Source organism: Ochotona curzoniae, unplaced genomic scaffold (assembly GCF_017591425.1).
Source record: "Ochotona curzoniae isolate NIBS_2020 unplaced genomic scaffold, NIBS_Ocur_1.0 contig_523, whole genome shotgun sequence".
In the NCBI taxonomy this organism is placed as follows: Eukaryota; Metazoa; Chordata; class Mammalia; order Lagomorpha; family Ochotonidae; genus Ochotona; species Ochotona curzoniae.
The window spans coordinates 1,991,191-2,007,694 of record NW_024466459.1 but is presented as its reverse complement, the minus strand read 5'-3'; positions in this window follow the sequence as shown (position 1 = coordinate 2,007,694).

Sequence of the window (16,504 nt, the reverse complement as noted above, 5' to 3'; positions counted from 1 at the left end):
CGTGCTGGTGATGTTGCCAGGGAAGCTTGTCTCAATGGCAGGTCCTTTTTGCTTTTAATCTTTTTTTTAAGATTTATTTTATTTTATTTTACATTTATTGGAAAGGCGGATACACAGAGAGGAGAGACAGAGAGGAAGATCTTCCGTCCGATGATTCACTCCCCAAGTGAGTGCAATGGTCGATGCTATGCCGATCCAAAGTCAGGAGCCTCTTGCGGGTCTCCCACATGGGTGCAGGGTCCCAAAGCTTTGGGCCATCCTGGACTGCCTTCCCGGGCCACAGGCAGGGAGCTGGAAGGGAAGCGGGGCTGCTGGGATTAGAACCTGCGCCCATATGGGATCCCGGGCGTGCAAGGCGAGAACCTTAACCACTGCGCCACCGCGCCGGGCCCTGCTTTTAATCTTTTTAAAGATTTATTTATTTCTATTGCAAAGGTAGATATACAGAGATAAAGAAAGACGGAGAGGAAGATCTTCCATCCATTGATTCATTTCCCCAAGCAGCCGCAATGGCTGGAGTTGAGCCGATCTGAAGCCAGGAGCCCAGAGCTTCTGGGTCTCCACGCAGGTGCAGGGTCCCAAAGTTTTGGGCTGTCCTCCATTGCTTTCTTGGGCCAGAAGCAGGGAGCTGGATGGGTAGCGGAGCTGCTGGCATTAGAGCCAACACCCATATGGGATCCCAGTGCGTACTCACGGCAAGGATTTTAGCCACCACGCCATTGCCCCGGGCCCTAAAAATATGTATTTGAAAGGTAGAGACCGTCCATCCACTGGTTCACTCCCCAGTTGGCTGCAACAGCCAGGCCTATGTCAAGGTGAAGCTAGAAGCTGGGAATTCCATCCAGGTTAGCCCACAGGCTTTCCCCCGGAGCATCAGCAGGGAGCTGGATTGGAAGCAGAGCAGCTGGGCCTTGTAACAGCCACTGCTATGGGATGCTGCTGTGGCCGGCTATGACTTCGCATGCTGTGCCCCATACCAGCCCGTGTTTTCTACACATTTGTCATGTGCTGCTAGTGTGTCACCACTTGACCTATTTCGTAAAGACCAATGGTTTCAGCCATCCTAACAGAACAGGAATATCAACGCCTGTCCCTCACAGACGGCATCTGATTAATATTCATTTCAAAAGTGTAATGAAAACACCATTGGCCCCTGCAGAAGATGGCGGCGGGGGCATTGGTGTTTTCCCTTGGTGTGTAGAGTGGGCGTGGCCGGCTGCTGTAGCCAGTAGGGTCCCCATTGCCCCGGGGGTTGGAGCCGAGCTCTGCGACAGAACCTCAGGATGGCGGTAGATCCGGCCTGGCCTTCCCCGCCACCGTCAGCTCTGTCCTTGGGGTCATGGTCAGCTCCGTTCTGGGCCTGGTTCTCTGCGCCGAGGGGACAATGGCCGTTCCCCTCTGGTGTTTCTGCTGTGGTCATCAGACTTTCTTTCTCAGAGCAGATGGGGGGAATCTGCTGACCAAGTCACAGCTGGTGTCCAGAAGGCTCTCTGTGCCCCGTCTCTGTGCCCTTGGGGGCGGGGGGGGGAGACGGTATGGCAATGGTTCCCAACCCCCCACGCTGGGAGATTAACACGCACATCTTGGACAGGATGAACCCTAAGAGGGGGATGTGGCCAACCAGTTTCCTTTTTTTGTTGTTGTTGCTGTGTGTTCTAGAATTCTGCCTAAAACACAAGATTGAGTTCAGCCTTACCCCACCTAAGGTTAAGGGAGAGAAACTAGCTAACCAGTCATTACCGATATTCCTAACGTGCCTAACACAGACAGTTTTTAATTCATTTTTTTGCTCTTTCACTCTTCACGGTTTGTGAATAAGTCATATCAGGAAGAAACTGCAAGGGTCTCTCTCTTTTTCACCAAAACAGTTCTTCAATGTCCCAAGTCATTTTAATTTTATTTTTAATGTTATTGACATAGTTGAGGATGTATACCCCTGTGGGTCATTGTTTAGGGTAGGGAAGGTTGAGGTATGGCAGAAAGAAGTTGGGATAAAGGTTTCCTATTTTTTTTTTTCCTGTTTTTTGTGTGTCTGCAGGGAGTTGGGGAAGCAGAGGGGAGGTGGGGCGCTCCTTGCTGCACATCAGCACCCAGGAACGGGGATGGTCACTTGAGTATTACTTGAGTGGCTGTGGTAGTTCTGAGACGTCAACTTTTGGATGGGTTCATGGTGCAAGTGTGTGTGTACACAGTCACAAGAGTTGTCTTCCAGGGTAGGCTCTTTAAGATGCTAGAAGATTGATTCTAGAAGATTCTAGAAGATTCTCCATTTCCCCAGGTGAGGGTATTGGTCCACCCCACTCAGGTAAATGGGCCACAGAGCACAAAAGGCTTCCATTGTTGCCAAGAAATTCTCGGCCGTCCATCTCCTAGAGATGTGGGGAAGGCTGGCAGGTCTGTAACATGCTTCAGCTGTTCAGGAAATGCTTGAAATAATTTCCTGCTCTAGAGAATAGAAGGAGGGCCAGAAAGTTGGAAAGTATGACTGTGTCTCCGCACGCTCCCCAACAGTCAGGAAGCATTTAGCTGGCTCCCCCAACTTCTCCAACCCCTGGATGCCCCGAGCAACCCCAGCCCGAGTCCCGTAAGGAACTGACGTGCCCATGGGTGCTGACTGAGCTTGGAAAGCCCCAGCAAGAGTCCTACTGGCTGGCCGAGATGGGAGCGCAGCCAAGCCGGAGACGGACCCTCTGCTACTGCGACAATGGTGGCGGCAGATGGAGGGAGGAGGCAGAGAGAGGAAGTCCACCGTCCACCTAACCCCACGGCCTTGTGAGATTGAGACCCGAGTGAGAGCGGCCGCAGGGTCATGATGGCAACCTTGGCCGGCTTCCATTAAACGGCAAGCTCGGATACCGGTATTTTAGCTGCCTCTTTTTTGGGCCTTTATGCAAGATTTCAGGCAAAAACAAGCTAAAACAAGAAACACAAGTTTTTAAAAATTTTAAAGTTTATACATTTACTTATGTATTTATTTATGCTAGAATGGCAGATTTACAGAGAGAAGGTGAGACACAGAGAACATGACCTTCCACTTCCTGATTCACTCCCCAGATCAGCTGAGCTGATCTCAAGCCAGGAGCCTCTCCCAGGTCGCTCCTGTGTGGCTGTAGGGTCGCAAGGACTTGAGCCACGCTCCATTGGCCTCCCAGTCCTTAAGCAGGCAGCTGAATTGGAAATTGGAGCAGATAGGACATGAATCGGCACCCATAAAGGGTGTTGATGCTTGCAGGTGGTGGATTACCCTGTTGAGCCATTGTTCCAGATCCAAGATTTTATTTTTACTAATGGTTCTCATTTGAGAGAGATTTTTCTCCCCGAAAGGACAATTGACAAGCGCTTTGTAAGATTTTAATTTTTACCTCTAGGATAGAGAATGACACTATTCTTTTTTTTTTTTTTTAAGATTTATTTATTTTTGGGCTTAGCGGCATGGCCTAGTGGCTAAAGTCCTCACCCTGAACGCACCAGGATCCCATATGGGCGCCGGTTCTAGTCCCAGTGGCTCCACTTCCCATCCAGCTCCCTGCTTGTGGCCTGGGAAAGCAGTTGACGACAGCCCAAAGCTTTGGGACCCTGCACCTGTGTGGGTGACCTGGAGGAAGTTCCTGTCTTCCAGCTCCGATTGGCATAGCACAGGCCGTTGCACTCAGTTGGGGAGTGAATCATTGGATGGAAGATCTTCCTCTCTGTCTCTCCTCCTCTCTGTATACCTGCCTTTCCAATAAATAAATAAATCTTTAAAAAACAAACAAACAAGCAAAACCCCACTAAGATTTATTTATTTTTATCGCCAAGTCAGATATACAGAGAAAGATCTTCTATCCGGTGGCTACAATGGCCAGAGCTGCGCTGATCCGAAGGCAGGAGCCAGGAACTTCTTCTGGGTATCCCAGGCGGGTGCAGGGTCCCAAAGCTTTGGGCCGTCCTCGACTGCCTTCCCGGGCCACAGGCAGGGAGCTGGAAGGGAAGCTGGGATAGAACCGGCACCCATATGGGATCCCGGGCGTGCAAGGCGAGGACCTTAACCACTTGCGCCAGTGCGCCGGGCCCCCCCTCCCTTGTTCTTGACCATCACTTTGTCCATTTGCTAGTGACCAATAACCAACTATGTCCTAATCATTGCCCTCCGAGACAATTAGCTGCCTTCTGTTCTGATTAGGCCACAGTAGCTCCTGGATCCCCATGTCCTTCCTGGACTGCTCGGCTGTCTGCCATGACTCCAGCCACCGCACACCTCCTTCATCTTGCAAGGAAAGCAACAAAAGGTCCCATGAAGCTCTGTTCCAGGGAAGAGCCGATGGTGAAGACGCCCACATCGGAATACCCGGGCGTCCACTTTAGCTTCCCAGCCCCGTGGATCCCAGGAAGGCAGTGGCTCAAGAGAGGTGGACTGAGTTTCCCCGCTCAGGCTGCTGCGCGTGCCTGGGAGTGAACCAGTGCACTCCTGCTCTCTGCATTTAAACAAACAAAAAATGACTGAATAAGAAAACTCACTTCAAACCTTAAAATTGTAGCAGGAAAGAATCAACATGCCCTCTCTTTCTAACACAGTGTATAAAATAATGTCCGGCAAAACTTGCAAGACTTTATGGGTTAACCCACTGCAGCCTTCTAGAGACAGGTACCCCGAGGGGAATGTCCCACCCCACCCCTTCCAGATCTGGGACCCCGTCTAAGACTCAGTCCCCAAGCTTTCTAACTGGTTCGAGCCCAGGACCCAGTTTGGGAAAAGCGTTGGTGGGAGAGGCTCGGGGCAGGCTCCCGCATGACAGGGCAAGCCGCCACAAGGGGGCGGTAGAGCTTAGTGGCTGCGAGTCAGGGCTCCGGAATCCATGGGCTCTCAGCCCAGACTCTGGGGGGCTGTGTGATCTCCAGCGAACTGCTTTACTGCTCTGTGCCTCAGCTCCAATGGAGAGAAATGTGGTCCCTGACCCTTGGGGGGAGGTCATACGGGCAGGCGAGACGCCCAGTTAGTGTTAGCTGAAGCGGGACACCACCGCCTGGGAGACCGCGATCCACGCTCAGGTGCCTGGCTGCTGGCCAGGTGTTCCTACTCTGACTGAGGTCCAAGCAGCCGTGCACCCGGGGAGACAGCAGGTGTGGACTCAAGGATTCGGTTTCTGCCACCCACATGGCAGACCTGGATGGTCACCGGCTTCCAGTGTTGGCCATGGCGGGCATCTGGGGAGGGAATCAGTGGATGGGAGAGCTCTGGGTTTGCCTCCTTGCCTTTCCCATCAAAGGAGAGTGACTGAACAACGGGAGCAGGAGTTTAAAGAGGAAACACCTTTCAGGTGGATGGCCATTTTGGCGTGCTTGTTTTTGAGAGCAGTATACTTCAGACTGAACCCTGAAACCTCTTATTAGTCATTCAAAGAGCCTTTACGTGCGTTGTTCGGCCCTCAATTAAGAACACTTAAAATTAGTTCACAATATGAAAAAAAAAAAAGAGGCGTTCATCGTAACAGTTTGTGTTTTTGGCTCTTTTGACAAATCGGATGTGGCAAGCGATGGCCATCAGTCTCGGAGAACGGCACACGGCCAGAGCTGGCTGCGGGGTGGCTGCCCCCCAGCTGCGCTCGCTCCAGCCCGCCCCTCCACAGTCCTCACTCACCAGCACCGGCCACTTGGCTCTGCAGGCATTTCAGGCCACAACCTTTGGGATGTTCGTTTTAATTTTTTAAAAGAGTTTTGAAAGGGAGCGCGAGATCTTTAGCTCTTCCAACTACTGGTTCACTCCCTAAATGACTGCAACAGCTAGCACTGAGCTGATCTGATCTGAAACCAGGAGCCTGAAGCTTCTTGCGGGTCTCCCACACTAGTGCAGGGTCCCAAGGACTTGGTCCGTTGTCTGCTGCTTTTCTACATAAACAGAGAGCTGGATCAGAATTGAACCAGGCAGGACATAAACTGGGGCCCATATGGAATATTGATACCGCAGACAGAGGCTTAGTCTGCTACGCCACGGTGCTAGATCTCTAAATTTCTTTCTTTTGTTTTTTCTTTTAATTTTAAAGATTTATTTATTTATTTTTCCAACCATATTAACGGAGAACTGGATCTGCAGTGGAATATGCAGGCATACACACTTACCCCCCCACACATGTGTACCCACACATTAGGCTACTGTGAAAGATTTATAGAAAATAAAATAAAAAGATAGGTTTACAGGCTTGTGTTTAGGCTATTGCTTTGCCTGTGATTCCAGAATCCCATATGGATGCTGGCTGGAATCCCACCCAGTTGTTCCACTTCCCATCCAGATCCCTGTTAATGTGCCTGGGAAAGTAGCGGAAGATGGCCCAAGGCCTTGGACTCCTGCATGCAAGTGGGAGACCCAGAAGAAGCTTCTGGTTTCAGGCTGGCTCAACTCCAGCTGTTACGGCTGTTTGGGGAGTGAACAAGCAGATGGAAGATCTCGCTCTGTCTCTTCTCTCTCTGTAATTCTGCCTTTTTTTTTTTTTTAAGATTTATTTGATTTTTACTAGAAAGGCCGATTTGCAAGGATAAGAGACAAAGATCTTCCATCTGCTGGTTAACTCCCCAAGTTGCTGAAGTGGCCAGAGCTGAGTGAATCCAAAGCCAGGAGCCAGGAGCCTCTTCTGGGTCTCCCACATGAGTGCAGGGACCTGAAGCTTTGGGCTGTCCTTGACTGCTTTCCCAGGCCACAAGCAGGGAGCTGCATGGGCAGTGGAGCAGTTGGAGCATCAACCAGCACCCATTTGGGATCCTGGTGGATTCAAGGTAAGGATTTAGCCACTGAGCCATTGAGCCAAATCTTGTAATTTTGCTTTTTAAAGAAATAATAAATAAATCTGAAAAAAAGAAGAAAAACAGAACATAACAACAAAATAGGTGGTTTTTTTTGCCAGAAAATTGAAATCCATGCACAACTTCTTCATGTGGTTTTTCCATGCACTTGTTGTAGACCCTTGCATGCATGAATTCCAAAACAGCTTTATCTTTGAAGTCCATTTAGTACGAATTTTTTCAAGTACCCTGTGTATCTTGTTGGTTCTATTTCACTGGAACTCCCTGACTGTTACATGACTATCCCACGTTAAGCTGTCATAAACCTTTGTACGCAAGATTTCCCATGAACATAAGTTTTTATCTTTCTGGGATAAGTTCCCAGGAGTGCCGCTGCTGCCTCTTAGCCTGAGTGTATGTTTAACTTTATAAGAAACTGCCAAACTGTTCTAGAACGGCTCTCCTGTGTGACGAGCCCTCTGTGGCTCCCTTTGATGAGTTTATGATCCTGGTAGAATTGGCTATAGGCTGGGAATGTGACGGTTGTAAGCAGGGGCTTTGCACGCTGGCATTAGGATTGTGGCCGTCACAACCTCAAAAGTACGTCAGCCAAGCCTGGAGGCCTGCAGGTGTAAACATTGGAAAAAACAGAGCCGATAGCTTCAGATTTTCTTAGTCAGCCCTGGGTTTTGTCGGGCTTTTGAATCACCTGGGTGCAGACAAGGATCTCTAGGAAACTCAGCTTGCCCTGTCCCGACAGCCAGGCAGCGTGGGACGTAGCTTCCTCTGGGGCTGGCCCATCCAAGCTGAGCCATCCAAGCCAGTTCTGTGAGCACCGGTGGGAAGCAGGCTGGGCTCTGGAAATCGTCCCATTCCTGAGCAATAAATTCTGCAACATGGGAGTTCAAGCCACTGCTTGGAAAGGGTCGCATTTTAAGGCTTAGAAAAAAGTAGATAGGACCTTGTAAGACCCTGTGTCTCAGGCTCCACACGCCCGCGTGCCAGTGGCAGATGGCTTTGGGACTTCTTTCCAGGAACTGGCTCCTGTGGGAGTGTGAGCCAATGCTCAAGACCCTGACCTTCTGTTTTCTACCTTTGTACTTGCTTCCGAGTTACCCTGTACAAAAGGAATTTATCTGGCCTTTGGTTATTATTACCTAACACAAGACCTGAAAAATATGCTGTGGGCCTGGTGCAATAACCTAGTGGCTGAAATCCTTGCCTTGCACATGCCAGGATCCCATGTTGGCAACAGTTCTAATCCCTGTAGCCCCGCTTCCCATCCAGCTCTCTGCCTGGGGCCTGAGAAAGCAGTTGAGGACAGTCCAAGCTGTGGGACCCTGCACCTGCATGGGAGATCTAGAAGAAGCTCCTGGCTCCTGGCTTCGGATCAGCTCAGCTTCAGCTGTTGCGGCTGCTTGAGAAGTGAATAAGTGGATGAAAGATCATCCCCTCTGTCTCTCTCTTTCTCTCTGTAAATCTGCCTTTCCAATAAAAAGAAAATAAATCTTAAAGAAAAAAAAAATGTGTGTTGCATTCTGGCAGTGACCCATGAATTCGTTCAGACATCAGTGCGGCATGGATCATTTTTAGCGTCGCGTCATCTCTCCTGCGGCTCCTAGAACCCCAGGGCACAGTCAGGCGAAGCACTGGCTCCCGTTTTCCAGGTGTTTCCCAGAACGAGGGACCGCGCACTCACAGTTTTCCAAAGGTGCTGTGGCTGAAAACCAGATGCCCCATTGTTGGTTTCATTCTCTTGATATAGTAAAACATAGCACATTTTGAATTTATTTTTTAAAGTTTTACTTATTTTTTTTTAGATTTATTTTTTTAATTATTTTTGTTAATTGGAAAGGCAGATATACAGAGAGGAGAGACAGAGAGGAAGATCTTCTGTCCAATGATTCACTCCCCAAGTGAGCGCAACGGCCTGTGCTATGCCGATCCGAAGCCAGGAGACTCTTCCGGGTCTCCCACGCAGGTGCAGGGTCCCAAAGCTTTGGGCCGTCCTCGACTGCTTTCCCAGGCCACAGGCAGGGAGCTGGAAGGGAAGCGGGGCTGCTGGGATAGAACCGGTGCCCATATGGGATCCCGGGCGTGCAAGGCGAGGACCTCAACCACTTGCGCCACCGCGCCGGGCCCAAAAGTTTTACTTATTTTAAAGGCAGAAAAGCACATACACACACACACACACACACACACACACATCCTCCAAACGGCCTCAGTGGCTAGGTCCGGGCCAAGCTGAAGCCATGAGTCAGGAGCTCGATCCCGGTCTACCCCCCTTGTGCAAGGCAGGGGCCCAAGCACCTGTGCCATCTTTCATTGCTTTCCCATATCAATCGAAGATAACTTGAACATAAATGTGAGAGTTTGTATCTGGACTCCCAATGCTATTCTATTGATCTATACATCCATTTATTTCAGTACTACACTGCCTTGATTATCAAAACTTTGTGGTAATTTTTTTTTAATATATAAAAGATTTACTTATTTTTATTTGAAAGGCAGATTTACAGAGAGAGAGAAAGAGAAAGATAGATCTTGCATCCACTGGTCCACTCCCCCAAGGGGCCACGTGGCTGGAACTGATCCAGTTTGAAACTAGGAACAGGAACTTCTTCCGGGTCGCCCATGTGGAGGCAGACTCCCAGATACCCGAGCCATCCTCTGCTGCGTTCCTAGGCTACAAGCAGGGAGCTTGATTGGAAGTGGAGCAGCCAGGACTACAACTGCCCCTCATGTAGTATGTTGGTGTTGAAGAGGTGGATTATGGTGGATTATCATAATTTTTCCTCCTCTCTCTCTATATATGACTTTGCAATAAAAATAAATAAATCTTGAAAAAAAAAAAGAGGTGGATTAACCTGTGATGCCAAGGTGCTAAATCCCAAACATTTTCTTCTCTTTTTCTTTCTTTGTTTTCTTTTTTTAAAAATTTATTTTATTTTTGTAGCAAAGTCAGACATACAGAGAGGAGAGACAGATTTTCTGCCTGAAGATTCACTCCCCAAGTGGCCGCAACAACCGGTGCTATGCCGATCCGGAGCCAGGAGCCAGGAACTTCTTCCAGGTCTCCCTTGTGGGCACAGGGTCCCAAGGCTTTGGGCCAGCCTCAACTGCTTTCCCAGGCCACAAGTGGGGAGCTGGATGGGAAGCAGGGCTGCTGGGATTAGAACTGGCATCCATATGGGATCCTGGTGCATTCAAGGCGAGGACTTTAGCTGCTAGGCCATTGTGCTGGACCGACATACCTATCTGCCTACCTTCCTTCCTTCCTTCCTTTTTACAGATTTATTTTTTTATTGGAAAGTCAGATATACAGAGAGGAGGAGAGACAGAGAGGAAGATCTTTGGTCTGATGATTCACTCCCCAAGCAGCCACAACAGCTGGAGCTGTGCTGATTTGAAGCCAGGAGCCTCTTCTGGGTCTTCCACGCGGGTGCAGGGTGTCAAGGCTTTAGGCCATCCTCTGCTGCTTTCCCAGGCTGCAAGCAGGGAGCTGGATGGGAAGCAGAATAGTCGGGATTAGAACTGGCGTCCGTATGGGATCCCAGTGTGTACAAGGTGAGGCCTCTAGGCCTCTAGGCCTCTGTGCTGGGCCCCTAAACAGTTTCAAATGTATGGGTTTTTTTCCAGAATATTTATTTTATTTGGGAGGCAGGGATATGGAAGGAGAGAGCTCCCATTCACAATTTCAGCCTTTTTTTTTGTTTGTTTTTTTAAGAGTTATTCTTTTGAAAGCCGGAGTTACAGAGAGGGAGAGCTATGTACAGAACTCTTCCATCCTCTGTTTCACTCCCCAAGGGGCTACACTGGGCAGGGCTGAATCTAGGAGCCAGGAACTTCGTTTGGATGACCTGCGTGGGTGGCATGAACCCCAAGTATCCGAGCCATCCTCCACTGCTTTTGCAGGCGCTTTAGCGGGGGCTGGATCGGAAGTGGAGCAGCTGGAATATGATCTAAAGCGTAAGGGAAGTTGCTGGCTTCACGCATCGAGGCTCAGTACTGGCCTATGTTTTCATGGTTCAAAGGCCTGCACTGACTGGGGCTGTGCCTGGCAGAGGCTCGGGGTCAGAGCTCCGTGCAGGTCTCCCTTGCAGCGGGTAGCAGCCCGGGGACCATTCCTCCCACTCCGTGTTTGCAAGAAGCTGGAGGCGGGGATTGAACCCCGGGACTGGGATGTGACTTGAGGGCATTGTGCCTGGCGTCTTCACTCTAGGCTGTACTATTTCTCCTCGACTCCTCCTTTTACGTCTTAGGGGGAAAAAAAATGTTTCCATGGTGATATATGTAACTGAAGTCTTTTTTTTTTTTTTCTTCTGAAGACGCTGCATGGTTTTCCATTGTACAACTCTATTCAATTGATTGATCCAAGCTGTTGATGGATGATTGAGATGTGGGTACAGATTTTTTTTTTTGGCCAGGACAGACAGAGCTGCTCTGGGTTTGTTCTGCACTGCGCTTAGGGGAAGCGTGTGGGGGTTTGCTGCTGCTGCGTACCCAGAGGCGAACGGCCGGACCCGAGTCGTTGCCCACTGACTTTCCCAGCTGTGACCCGTTTCTTCCGAGGAGCTGCGCCAGTTCCCAGGCTTACCCGCAGCATGGTGAGTGCCCGTTCCTGCGGGTGCTTGCCAGCCTTCAATGCTCTGGGTCCTTTTATTTCTTGCCAGTCTGCAGAATGTGAAGTGTTCTTCCAGGGTTGTTTTCATTTGTTTCCCTTTTAATGAGCTGGGAGGTTCTTTTTCACATCCTCCTGACCGTGCTGTGAGTTTCCTGTTAATATCCTTGGCTCGATCTCCACTCGGGTTGCCTGGTATTTTCTTCTCGATCTGAGAGACGTTCTTTAGGTTTTTCTGAAAACGAACCCTCCTGTCTGTGGCTTTGTTTCCACTGTGGTTATGGTCTTTCCTTTTTCTTCTTTCCAGCTTGCTTGCTTCTGCTAGTTTTTTATTTTTCTTAGTTTTTTATTTTTATCACCTTGCTAATTTGACATATAGACACTATCTCTTTTTAAAGATTGATTTATTTATTCTTTACTTAATTGAAAAAGAGAGATAGTTCCTACTGCTAGCTCACGTCCCAAATTGCCTGAAATGACTGGGGTGGGCCAGATTAAAGCCGGAAACGAGGAATTCAATATAGGTTTCCCCATCTGGGAGGCAAGAATCCAACTTACTTGGGCCTTCCTTGATGCATTAGCAAGAACGTTGCAGCCAGAAGCCAGAGGGGCTCATCAAATCAATCCATGGACTCTAATGCGAGGTGTGACCAAATACATCCCTTCCCTGCTTTTTTAAATTGAAAGGTCAGATATACAGAGAGAAGGAGAGACAGGGCGAAAGATCATCCATCCTCTGATTCACTCCCCAGATGGCTGCAATGGCTGGAGCTGAGCCGATCCACAAGCAGGAGACAGGAGCTTCTTCCAGGGCTATCATGCAGGTGCAGGTCCGAGGCTTTGGGCTGTCCTTGACTGCCTCCCCAAGCCACAAGCAGGGAGGCAGAGGAGAAGAGGAGCAGCCAGGACACAAACCAGTGCCCATATGGGATCCTGGCACATGCAATGTGACGATTTTAGCCGAAAAGCTACTGTGCTAAGCTCGCTGGGTGATTTCTTTAGGTTGAGAGGTTGGAAGGACAGTGTAGGCAATGTTTAGATGTGATTTAAATGCAATAAAGAACCAAACTGGGCCCAGTGTGGTGGCCTAGTGGCTAAAGTCCTTGCCTTCCCGCGATCCCATATGGACACCGGTTCTAATCCAGGCGACCTCACTTCCCGTCCAGCTCCCTGCTTGTGGCCTGGGAAAGCAATCACAGATGGCCCAAAGCCTTGGGACCCTGCACCCGCGTGGGAGACCTGGAAGAGGCTCCAGGCTCCCTGGCTTCGAATCAGCTTAGCTCCAGGCATTGCGGCTGCCTGAGGAGTGAATCATCGGAACATCCTTCTCTTTGTTTCTCCTCCTCTCTGTATATCTGACTTTGTAACAATAAATAAATAAATGAATAAATCTTTAAAAAATAATAATTAAACCTAGGGAAAATAGGAAAGACTATTCCAGGTGGAGGGAAAAGCAACTTCTGTCAGAGAGTACAAGTCCTCGACGGGTTCAGGACACAGGGGCAGCGTTAGTGCAGCAAGGCGGAGTGAGAGAGACATCGGGGAGTCAGGTCTGAGAGTTGTAAACTAGCACTCGAGTCCTTATTTTATGTGGATTTTATACAAAATGTATGAAAAAGGCCCGACCTTTCCTTGTAAACTCTTCCCCCAGAGAGACTTATTTATTTGAACGACTGCCTGACGGAAGGGGCGGGGAGGAGGAAGGGAAGAGATGGAGAGAGACAGAGAGAACTTTGATTGGCTGGTTCACTCCCCAAAGGCCCACGGTAGCCAGGGCTGAGGGTGAGGAGCCAGCAGGCAGGAATTTCAGCCAGGTCTCCCAAGCAGGTGACTCTAGTGTGTGGGCTTCCCAAGAGCATTTGCAGAGAGCTCGATGGACAGCAGGGTAACTGGGGCTCACTGGGGCTCTCACGTGGGACGCCGGGGACAGAAGTAGCATCCTGTCTTTGCTGTAACACTTGCCCCCTAAACTCTTTTACATCAGTATTTAGTTCAAACATTCTCTTGGAGCTTCCTAAATGAATACCATGTCTTTTGTAAGTAAATATTGTTTTTATTAGCATGGATGCCTCATTTCATTTTTCTTTTTTTTTTTTTTAAGATTTATTTATTTTTATTGGAAAGGCAGATCTACAGAGAGGAGGAGAGGCAGAGAGGAAGATCTTGCATCCGATGATTCACTCCCCAAGCGAGTGCAACGGTTGGTGCTGTGCCGATCCGAAGCCAGGAGCCAGGAATTCTTCAGGGTCTCCCACATGGGTGCAGGGTTCCAAGGCCTTGGGCCGTCCTCAACTGCTTTCCCAGGCCACAAGCAGGGAGCCGGATGGGAAATGGGGATTAGATCCGGTGTCCATATGGGATCCTGGCGCATGTAAGGTGAGGACCTTAGTCACTATGCTACTGTGCCAGATGTGGGTTGGTGTTCTTGGTGTGACATGAGAAAAGGATCCATGGTTTCCATTTAATGTTCCTGCCATTATATCCCCTCTCCATGGGTTGGGGACCCAACTTGGCAAATCTGCCCTTTGCCAAATGTTGCAATAGTCTCTGGTTGTTGTAACAAATTGTCACATAAACTAAGGGGATGGATACAACAGCTGCTCCTTGTCTTACGCTTAGGAGAGCCTGCGATGGGTCTCGCTGAGCTCAAGTCTAGGCATCACCAGCACTGTTTCCTGCTGGATTCTGTCAAGGAGAATATATTTTCTAGCCTTCTTCCAGCGCTCAGGGCTTGGGATATAGGATGTAGACGTGTTGGCTGGGCTATAGGGAACCACTCCTTCGCCTTCCACTCTAAGCATGTGTTTTACATGCAAGCTTTTGGGACTAGGGAAAGAAACACGTGGCACTTGAGTCCCGATTCCGTTTGCACCAGAGGAGCTTCCAGTTCTTGTCAGTAGGTGACAATGTGTTTGGGTCTCCAAAATGTCACTTCACAGCTAATGCCGAACCCAAAGCCTCTTTTGTAACGGGGTGTGGACTACCTCGTGTAGTCTTAAAAGTGTACTTTCTGCAGGATACATAACACTTTAGCACCATCAGAAAGTCAAATGAGTTGCAGATGAAACCACTGGCAGCCAGGGGTTGTCTGTTAGGTATCAGCCAGCAGGAAGGGGGTAAAAGGGAGGGGGAGACTTACATTTCCTTTTAGGGTGCAGTCTGAGAGTGGTACGCGTCATTTCTGCTCACATTCTATAGACTAGATCGTGGTGGTAACAGCCACATCAAAGAGCAAGCAGACTACATGTGAACATGAAAGGCTGACTACCCCAGGCCTCAGACAGTCCGGTGGGAACAGAGCCAGCAGGGGTCCCCAGACAGGAGTGGTGTGGTTCTTTTCCCTTGCGTGCAAAAGGAGAACTTATGTGCATCATAATGTGCAAAAATCGGAGTCCATTGACTCGTAAAAATGTCATCAGGTGGCCTAGAACTGTCTGGCATTGGGTCATGGTGGATGAGAACCATCTTGAACTTGAACTACTGCCTCACAATGGATGAACGTTACAGCATGAGGAGCCTGAGTGCCCAGCAAGTGCAGATTGCTCACAGGGGCAGGTGTTTGGCCTGGTGGTTAAACTACTGGTTGAGTCTCCTGCATTCCACCTCTGAGTGCTTGGGTCCAGTGCCCAGCTCCACTCCTGACTCCAACTTCCTGCTATGTGGATGTTGGGAGGAATTGGAGATGTTCCAGTGACTGGGTTCTGGCAGCCCATATGGGAGACCTTGGCCTTGGTGTTGGCCCCAGTTGGGGATTGCTGTGGGCACCTGGTGGTGGTGGAGGGAGTGGTCAGCCAACAGGTAGTAGTTACCGCTCTTTCTCTATGTCTCTCTCTGTTCTACTTCTCAAATTTAAAAAGCAAAGAGAAAGAAAAGAATTGAAAGAGCAAAGAGAAAGAAAAGAATTGCTAGCAGAAACTTGTGTAAGTCACCTTTATTTTGGTTCTTGATAAGCAATAATATCCATTTCCTACGTACTATACCATGTCAGGACATACTGATTTCACTTGATTCTTTAACACTTCTTGTGCATGAAGATGATTTTGAAAACCAAAAACATGTGTGGGTCCAGTGTGGCCCCCAGGTAGGCAGCCTACAGTTCAAGAAGTACAGAGCTGGATGACAGTCAAGCAGTCCTGGGTTCGAATCCTCCCTGACTCAGCTAATTCCTACGGGGCAGAATTTGACCTCACTTAGGCTTCCTATGTGTAAAAGACTGAGGATGCGAGGAGCCATCATAACTAAACTTCTCAGCAGTGTCCCCCATGTCACCGTAGGACATGGTAGAACATGTCACCGCCCTCTGCCCCGAGGAAGCAGGGTCTGCTTCTACCTTGCCTCTCCCCTTCTGTTCCCATCACTCACTCTCTTGTTCTTCTCTTACCTTCCCTTTCGGGTTTGCTTCTGCCTTCAAGGACTCCTGTGGCCACCTATATGTGGGACACAGTGGCCTCCAGGAGGCTCCATGGCCAGTCCATGACTGGCAGGTCCATGGAGGGTTGTCTGTCCTTCCTGCCTGAGGCTCCCACCGACTGCTGTGACAGACTTAGAGCTTGTGGCCTAGCGGCCAGCTTCTCTCTCTTCCCCTCCCGTTTCCCTGGAACTGAGGGAGGAGTGGTGGCACCTGAGGCCATCAGGACTGTCCCAGGCTTTGGTACACCAGATCTCAGAGGGAAAGCTTCCTGCTGTTTGGATTTTTCTTAATTTTGTAGTACCTGTTTAAAATTTCCTTGGGAAACCAATGGAGGAGAGAGACAGATGGGGGAAAGAAGGAAGGAAGGAAGGAGAGAAAGAGAGAGAAAGAAAGAAAAGAAAGAAAAGAAAGAAAAGAAAGAAAGAAAGAAAGAGAAGGACTGGGGCCCAAGCTGAGTCCCTGTTTGAGCGGCGAGGAGCCAGGCTTCCTGTGGTGGAGAGTGCAGGCCTCGCTTCTCAGACGCTGCTCCACCAGACCACTGCCGGGCCACACAAAGGTGACAGTGTCTGGTGGCTTCCGGGACAGACGTGGCAGGGACTTCCTGCCTCTGATGCATGCCATTCCCGTGAGCTGGGCCTGGGCCTCTGATGATGAGAGAACCCTGTAGGCTTCCCGAGTCTCAGCATTCAGACATTGGCGTTGTGGTGCAAGATGCCAGG